This window comes from Aythya ferina, assembly GCF_964211825.1.
Source record: "Aythya ferina genome assembly, chromosome: 1".
NCBI lineage: Eukaryota > Metazoa > Chordata > Aves > Anseriformes > Anatidae > Aythya > Aythya ferina.
Window position 1 is genome coordinate 19,298,404 of NC_140296.1, and position 9,370 is coordinate 19,307,773.

The 9,370-nt window shown below is 43.0% G+C and overlaps 1 long non-coding RNA gene across 1 annotated transcript; it reads right to left on the minus strand.

Annotated features, from left to right (window-relative positions):
• Window positions 1-1,152: 1,152 nt before the first annotated feature.
• On the minus strand, window positions 1,153-9,302 carry LOC311426946. Its single transcript, XR_014687135.1, has 3 exons — window positions 8,453-9,302; window positions 2,959-3,033; window positions 1,153-2,014 (listed from the first exon to the last, which is right to left on the minus strand). It is a non-coding gene; the product is annotated as an uncharacterized lncRNA (long non-coding RNA).
• Window positions 9,303-9,370: the final 68 nt, after the last annotated feature.

The following is a 9,370-nucleotide window of genomic DNA, read 5'->3' on the forward strand; positions in this document are numbered from 1 at the left end:
GAACTTCAGCACCCCAGAAGCAAGTGCACAGCCCTTTCTTGGTGGCCTTCCGTCACTGACCCCCACCAAGAATCACCAGCTCAAGAAAAGGTGCTCAAAGAAAGTGAAATGAAAAAGTGTTCATCCAAGTCAAGGCATTCCTGGTGCAAGAAGGAGCAACAACTTCTCCATGACTGGCCAGGGAGTTCATCTGCCATGTATACAGAAAATTGTGACAAATATGTGACATCTTCATCTGCCAAATCATTTACATCCACTGGCCGTAGTTCAAAGAATTGCGAGCTATATTAACACAAACGCACAAATCTCCCCACTTCATTTGCAGCCCAGGATGGATTAACACTCATGAATTTCTCATTCCGACAACTCCTCATGGGTTCTAATCAGAAACCAATTAATAACATCTACAGATTATCATTTCAGCTTCGGTCTTGGCTAAAATCCTTTCAGAGTCTCCTTCCTGTTTACTGCCTGAGGCATTTGGTCGGCGCTCCATGCTGCTCTGGGTGAAGACAGATCCGTAATCAGCAACAGAGTTGCTGCACTTTAACAGCATTTTAACATCTGGCCTGTACACCAGAATTTGAACATAAAAGTTTAGCAATAACTGTGCCCTGTGTTCTTAATATTTCACTTTTATGTACTCAAAACATTGTGCTTACCTAATTGATCTCGAACAGTCAGTAAATCTAGCTGTACCTCAAATAATAGGACTTTTGCAATTCTTGTATTTGAAAGTTTCACCTCCTTTCATATACGGTACCTCTTTTTCTATTGTTTCATTCCGCTACCTCCTTTTTAAAGGTAGCATTAAGTGATAACAATCTTTAAAAAAATCTGAACACTGCATTAAATTGGTGTATCAGCTGGCAATTATTACGCCTTTGCATTCCTCCAGCCCAAACAAAACACCAGAGCATATTTTATCTTGCTTCATCTTGACAAATCAAACCTAAGAGGTGTGGAAGAGCCATTTCTCTTGTTCTTCTGTGCCCTAAAGTTTAATATAAATGGAGGTGAATTGGTCTGAGCTTTGTAACAGGGGTAACAGAGTATAAAGCTGACTGTGAAGCATTGCCAAGTTAAGGTCTTCTTTTTTTATTTTTATTTTTATTTTTATTTTTATTTTTTATTTTTCTTCTTTTTTTCACTTATTTTTAAATAGTTGATTTCTTTCCTTCCACTTTCTTCATTTGCAAGAATTCCCCCCCAGCGGTTCAGCAAGACGCTTATTTATTTTTTGGAGCGTTACGCTTTCGCACACAGCTTGTGAAAACAAGACAGAGCCCTGCACAGAGCGGTTTGAAATGTCACGGTCTGTCACACTGCCACAGAAAATGTCACAACGTCCAGCCTGCTGCTGGAAAGCACAGGTTATGGGCAGATGTCGTGTTCTGGCTCCAGCCGTACCACCGCAAGAGGATGCCCTTTATCACCGTTCCCTCTGGCCCACTGATGTGCCAGCGGAGCTGCTGTGCGAACCCTTCCCCTTCCTCGCCCATTCCAGGCAAGATCACGGTAAACAATTTGAAGTCTGTGCTAACCTGTCTCACATGAGTAAGCGGTGAGGCAGGGAACAGCAAGAAATGCAAAGGCAGCGGCTTCTTCCTGCTGGCACCCTGGCAGCAGCGTGCACCTCGGCCTTCCTGTGGGAGAGAGCTTCCCCAGCATCTTCTGCCATGTGCCAAACGTAAAGTAATACAGCTGATAACAATAGGCACCGGTACATAAAGGGAATATTCTTTCCTAGCCCAACGAACAGGCGTGCACAAATTTTCCATCAGGTTTTCTTTCAAAGAAATTGTGATCTGGGGAGCCGAGGTGATTCTGCCTCTCACTGTGCCTCCGGGACGCTCTGTTTTACTGGCACCGCTCCCGCCACTACCGTTAAGATTATGTCAGTGTTTCCACTAAGCGCCGTGTCTCTGAGGGGCTTACGGTAACCAAGCTGTCAGAATGCATTCTGGGCTCCAACTTCACATATTGTAAATTCCCAGGGATGGATATTTCCTTTCTTCAAGGGAAAAAAAAAAAAAGAGTTAATTGATATTGCAATACATAAAACACTGCATTCAGAAATGAATTTGGGTTTATGTTGCACTATTCAAAATGTTGCGAGTAATTTATAGCAGCCAGAATGTCCTGGTCTTGAGTAGCAAAAAAAAGGAAAAAAAAGGAAAGTTAGAGAGTTGTGTTTTCTGCCCTGCATGTTCAGCCACAAGAGGTTTTCCTGAGATACAGATGGGCTGTCTCGGGGTGCTGAAGCTTTGCTTTACGCTCAGCAAGGCTTGCCACATGGAACTACTTATTTTGGAGAAAAGTTTCGCTCAGCTCTTTATTGTGATGTTTTTGGAAGCAGGACACATGTAACGGATTACACGACATCACCCTCTGTTATGAAGGATATGGCACCGCTCTCATAAACTTTCTGCGTGGCTCTGGGAGCCCCAGAACAAAGCTGAATAAAATATGACCGCTGTTGTGGCTGTAGCCTGACAAGAGAGGGTTCATGTATCAGCAGCTAAGTTGTCATTAAAGAATCAGCGTGACATGCCACAGACACGGGGAGCTTCTCAGTGTTAAGACCTCTCATCCCAGGCCAGAAAAGAGAAGGGAATATCTCGTCTGGGTGTGTGGGATTCAACTTTATGCTTCCACTATTTTCAGCAGGAACTGTGCACACCACAGCCTGGAAACATACAGAGATGGATGGCAAGCTGAAGAGCAGCATACCCAGGGAGCCGTCAATAAAATGTATGTGCTTACACACTCGGATCTCTTGGAATTTAGAAGAAAAAGCTTGAGTCTTTTAACATTCTTCTATATGGGAAGGGAAAAGTACAGATATTTCGGGGGAAGGTGCTGGTATAACCACCAACATAGCCTGTTAATGCTTATTCACAGAAGTGTTCCCCCAACACACGAGCAGGACTGCGTGTATCCGATGTAGATGCTCACCTCCTTCTCTGACTTCATGTCTTGTTCAAGGATGGGATCACATCGGCCTAGGAAACAGCCAGGGAAGCGCTTTGCCTGCAGAGGAAACACAGAAGACAACGGTAAGGCCATCTGTACCAGCTGGTGGTGCTGGGAGGGGACACACTGGCTTTGTCCCAGGGCTGCTTCCCCACTGCTGCCCCCAGTACTGGAGCTGCCCCAGTGGGGAACTGGGACTCAGCACTACGAGGGGGCCCAGGAGGGGGCCCGCAGTGCCAGGCTAACTGCCTGGGGAGACTTACAGCCCGACACACTCCTGATGTTGGCTGTCCTCTCTATAAAACACATCTCACACACCATGAAGAAAAATTTCCACTTATTGCAATGACAACCCATTTATTTCTTACAGTGTACGAACGTTTCGGGACTGAGGTAATTTAATACAAACAGTAGGGGGGGAAAACAAGAGTCTATGGTAGAGTGTTACCCAAGTTATAAAATCGGTTTATGACTCTATTGTGTGCCTAAAATTTCTGGAACATTGTAGCAGATGTATTTTATAGCGAAATGACAACACATTTTAATGAAAACCAGGTTTAGATTCTGGCAACTTTTCTCCCTTAATTTTACATTTTGTGACTGAGTCTACGACCCCAGCAGGAAAAATCAATGGAATGTTTAGTACGTCTCACCATCACACCTTGGTGTAGAGCTGTATAGAGAAGAAAATAACTCCGTGACAGAACAGGACTTGCTTTTTCATTACTTGAAACCGAATTCTGTCTTCTTCTGTTGACAATTACAAGCTCTACTTTGCTCTGTTCCCTTTCAGGTGAAATTCAAGTAGTCAGTTCTATTTTTGCTGCACCTCTCTTGCGTAATACATAGCTCTGTTGTCGATTCAGAGTGCAAACACTTCTGCACCAAAGTGCTGGGGATCTGCTCTCCAGCCCTCCCCTTCCACCGCTCAGGATGGAGGGCAGGATCGCACCCCGCATCCCTCACTGGTGCTTGCTGCTGGGATCGGTGCCTCGAGGGAACAAACACAGCCCTGGTGTTCCCAGGTGCCGTGCCCAGGCACAGGAACACGGTGAGCATCTTTCTGGATCCCTCACACACACCAAGATGGATCAGGTACAATTAGCTGCCCAATATTATTGTGTCTCTGCTGACTATGGATAAATCGGCTTTTAAAAAGAGATTACTGTTCAGTCCAATGTATTTGCTTCGTGGGAACATTTCTGACACAGGAGTAAACACCTCTGCCAAAATGTGTTTCTTTCTCAAAAGTACGTAGATGTTGCAGGTGTTCAAACAGCTGTAGGTATCAGAATGAACAAAAAATAACAGAAACGGGAGCGGTAACTCCAATCTGCCTAATATTATTCTTGGAAATATTTTTTTCTGAGTGCGACTAAAAAGCATCCTGAGGATGCTCTTTCAGGAAACACCTGATCTGGAATAGTTCCATCCGAATGGCAGAATTATAACGCTTGGCAGCACCACAAACAGCTAGAGCAGGGTCTCACACCAGCAAGACCGAGGCAGCGTGTTTACAAGGCTCTGCCTCCCACACAACACCTACCTGCCTGGAGCGAGCACAAGGCCGTGCAGGTTGATCAGGGCTGGTGTGGCAGAGCAGTTAAAAAACAACTTTGCAATTATGTGTAACAGAAAACCAGCTGCAGAGCCTTTTTATCGACTTGTGGTCCTTCTGATGACTTTAGAGAGAAAGAAGAAAGCAGATATGTCATCTACAGACAAATATAGATTCCCCCGGGGCAGTCATGTCTTGGTGCTTCTAAATTAGCATGCTGCCTCAGGGTCTCTGCATGTTTATGTATACAGCAACAGAGTCCTTTTATGTCTCACCAGCAAACTAGCAGGCCATCCCTGCTCATCTTTTACCTTAAACTCCCACAGAATAATAAAACAAGCTGATTTACGCTCCACATAACTGATTCTGCAGGTTGTTTCTAACCCGGTGTTTAAAAGCAGCATCAGATTAACAGCCCAAAACGGCATTGGTGATCATCTCCTTTCCACACACCTTCTCACACTGCACTTAGGATAGTAGTTAAGCACTTCCTAGCAACCCATTTATTGGTACAACTAACCCCCACCACAGATATCCATGGGCTGGAGAGGATTTTCTGCTGCATAGCATTTTTTTTTTTTAAATAAAAGACTCCAAAGCTACTCGTGGCCACATGCTAACATTGGATGACGGCTCTTAGCTCCTTAGGAAGCACATACTGCCTGCAGCTGTTCCTCAAGGAAGTTTTCTCTGGAGTAACTTTGCCCTAATTCTACAGAAAGTTGCATTTCACTGACAGAGTGAAATAATTCAGCTTGACTTTCATCACAAGGCTTTGCCTGACTTTCCAGATATGATGCAGCCAGACCGCAAGAGAACAAGCACACAAGGATCTTCAACTTGATTTTTAATCAGCAGGAAATTGTCGCTGAAATTGAAAAGCAGCTCTGGTAATTCTGACAGTTGCCAGTACTACCAGCACTCACACCTGAGCATGCAATAACGCGTGTAACAACCCCCTTTTTTTGAACACCTGAAAACCTGAAAACCTGAGCTCAGGCTGCGACTTTCAAAGGTTGAAGAAAGGCTCCCACCCAAATCACACCAGCATTACTGACAAGTGCTGGTATGTAAGAGGTTAGCGTGGGCTGGGGATCCAGGAGCACTCCTAAACTATCTGCCCACTGGCACTGATGTGCTCTTGGCCAACACAGATTGCACCATCGCTCCAAACTCTCTCAACTTCCTTGGCTTTCCTTTTCCTTTGGGATGTGAAAGAGCTACACCTCATCCATGACCTGAATGCACTCTGATGCCGAGCTGTTTGGCTGCAGTATCATCCTCACAGGGCTGTTGTGAGACCTCACTGACTCATTCCCCTCCTGACCATACATTCAAGCTGAACAGGACCACAAAAGCCCAACGATTATGGAGCATTTTATGGTCCCAAATCACCTCAAATCAAACCAGGACAGCGAGTGAGAACATCTTATTCAACTGAGGCTTTAATGAAAGCAGTATTATTTTCTAGCAGCACTACAGGCTGTTTGAAATCTACACTGACTTTGGTGCAAAACACCAAAAATTAAATTCAAACGCTGTAATGAAAACTAATGCACAGAGAACATTCTGAATATAAAACGTGTCTGTGATGTTACCATGACACAAAGTCTAGGAAATACCAGCAGTCATACCTGCAGAGAAAATGCAACGGTGTTCTTCTACCTGCAGTTAAAAGCCTGTCTGTAGTAAAAACTCCATCGAATTTGTGTTTTTGCTCTCCAGGTTGACTATAAAGACGTTCAAAAGATGATCGTGCTCTTGCCAAAACAGGCTAGTTGAACTTCCCACGATCGAGATAAAGACCAAGACCTCTACCAAAGAAGCTTTTCTAGACATGCATGCAGCCATGCAAAATGAAGGAGCAGCATGTAGTCATGGTGAGCAAGAACTCACAAATCCAGTCCCTACGCCTGAAGTCCTGGGAGCCCTGGGAACCTGAACCTGGCATGCTGCAAAGGGTGAGGCTAGCCCAGCTCCTTTGAACTGAAACACAATATACTCACAGGCCTGAAACATTCAGAATCCCTTGTTCTAGTCATCTGCTACAATTTTTGTAGTTTCTGCAAGGTTTGCCTTTTTGGTAGCTTTTCCAGGCTCAGTTGTGCCACTCCTTCCTGTATTTTTCCAAGGACACTTTTCATTTCCTGTCATATTCTCTGTTCTGCCTAGAAAGTTTTAAGTCACACAACATCAACTTGCATTTTTTTTCCCTTTTGATTACTTACTGTGACTGTTTCATTGGCCAGCAGGCTACTTGACTTACAAAACTCTTCTCTAAATGGCTGCAGCAGTTTTTTTCAGTCCCAATATCCTAATGGCACCAACACGTGCTCTCATTCATACCTTTCGTGTTCCAGCAAACAATTAAAAATTCACTATTTGAATAACCACTTAAATGGAAATTAAGTGTGCTAACAATTCTACAAGAGGAAATTCACACTTCTGAAACCACTTGTTTCAGATCTCAAAGCATTCACACTTGAAAATCTTTGATTCATATTTTGGTTATCTCCCTTACAACAAAGGCTGGAGACTTGCTTGTATACGGAGTCTTGCTTTATCTCAGTGAAAAGCTTTCACTTCTTTTAGCATGTACCAGGGGAGGTTTGCACAAACACAGCATCCCTGACAAGCAGAGGGGACCCTTCGCTATCCAAAATCTAGGAAAAGGTAAAGAGCAGGTGAAGCAATTGACCATCTCACTGCCACTAATGTGACAGACCTATTCAATTCCTGTTCTTCCCCTCCTTCTCCAGTCACTCCTGGGCTCACGCTTCCACCCCTCATCTTGCACCAGGTCTAGCAATCACAGAATTTGCTTAGAACATGTCAAATGCAGTAAATTGACAGAAAAGCAGCCCCCAACTGGGTAGTTTCCTCCTAAACTAGGGAATTCAGCGCTGCCTCCAATAAAACCTGCATCCTGCATGCCAGCTTACAGAGTGCATAACTGCATTCTCATTTCCAAATAATTTCCAATTTTCTCTTCCAAATACTTCAGAATCTGAAATTTTAGACTGAAAATAAATTGCAATTGTTAGCACAGCTCACAAATAATAAATTAAGTCATACTTGAATTTACTTAAGGCTCAAGCACACTAGGTCATTTTTCACATACATAAAGCATTCAAAACGTTTAACAGAAGGAACTATTTAGATCTACATAGAAATGTGCTTTATTTGTTACAGCTGTTCTTTTATGATACCTGATCCCAGACATAAATTCCTTTGTTTTGAAAATGGTGGTGCACATATTGAGCCCAAAGCATATATTAACAGGGCAGATATAATTAATTTTAGCAGTGTAATAAACCGTATTGTTGCCTGGGAAATCATATCCTGCAAATGGTGGCAAGGCTGAGTCATTCCCTTTGATAATAAAATGATGACATGCTATAACTTAATATAGGTTAAAAACTGTACAATACTATCCAGGCTATCACAAAAGAAAGTTAATAAGAGCCGAGGGTGAACTCCAAAACTCCAACAGGTTGTTGGTTCTCTTATCTTGTATTAGGTGTGCCATAAATCAACGTTTTAAACAAATTACTGTTTGTTTTATTAAAGGTGAACTTCAAGACTTTTTTTTTTTTTGAGTTTGGACTTGCAACCATTTTTCATCTTTACAAGGGATACAGAAGGCTGTGAATGGGTGAATACATATATATATATATTTTTTTTTTCTACCCTATATATTTTTAATAAATAATACATTGAAAACATGTATCTACAGTGTTTGGAAATATAAAATCAAAGTGTAACACCACCCTTACAGCATAGGTATTTCAATATTTGTAACACTTTATCAATTCATTTATTTTTTTAATTAAATATTTATCCTGGGAGGGTGGTCAATCACTGGCACAAGGCTGCCCAGAGAGGCTGCGGAGTTTCTGTGCTTGGAGATATTCATACCCTTGGAGATATTCAACTCCAAGCAGGAGTTTGGAGTTTGTGGTCTCCTCCGGAGCTCCCATCTGACCTCGGCACTTCTGAGCCTCCGATACTTGTTTCGCACCTACAAACACATACACGTTCCCATCATTTTACAGAAGAATGTAATGTTGTTTTACTTTTGAAACAAGAAATAAATTCACAGCATTTGAGGAAATGATGTAAGCATAAGTTCTCTGAAAACAAATGAAAGCTCCCCACCACTCTGATATAAATGACAGCTTTATTTATTTATTTATTTTTAATAAAAGGTATCAGACCAGAAGCACTCCTCTCTCATCTCCTTATAGCATAACACAGATCAGCAGACTCTAATTTAACCTAATACAAGATTCTATTCTTGGAGACAGAAGACCATAAACGGAAAGCCTACAGGTCTGGTTCTTCCAACACATGATATTAAGGGAGGCTAAACTCAAAACACAATTTACCCCTTTCTAATTTATTTGAACCTGCTAGTAGCTACAGTGGTGGATTATGTTATTTATCTACATTAGACTCCTGTTAAAGTCTTTCTCCATGTAGAAGGAAGTGCCTTTTTCCAAGAGGCATCAGCATTGCTTTATTAAAAGATTTCTAAGCAGGAGAAAACACAGGCAACAATTTCGGGTCTGTGACAACACCCAGCAGCACAGGGACAGAAGCCTGGGGCAGCCCATCCCAACTCCAGTCAAACCTGTAGAATCACAGAACCATTAGGGTTGGACAAGCCCTCCAAGATCATCTGGTCCAACCGTTGTCTCACCTGTCACCCACTAACCCATGTCCCCAAGCACCACGTCCAACCTCTCCTTGAACACCCCCAGGGACGGTGACTCCACCACCTCCCTGGGCAACCCGTCCCAGTGCCTGACTGCTCTTTCTGAGCAGAAATGCCTC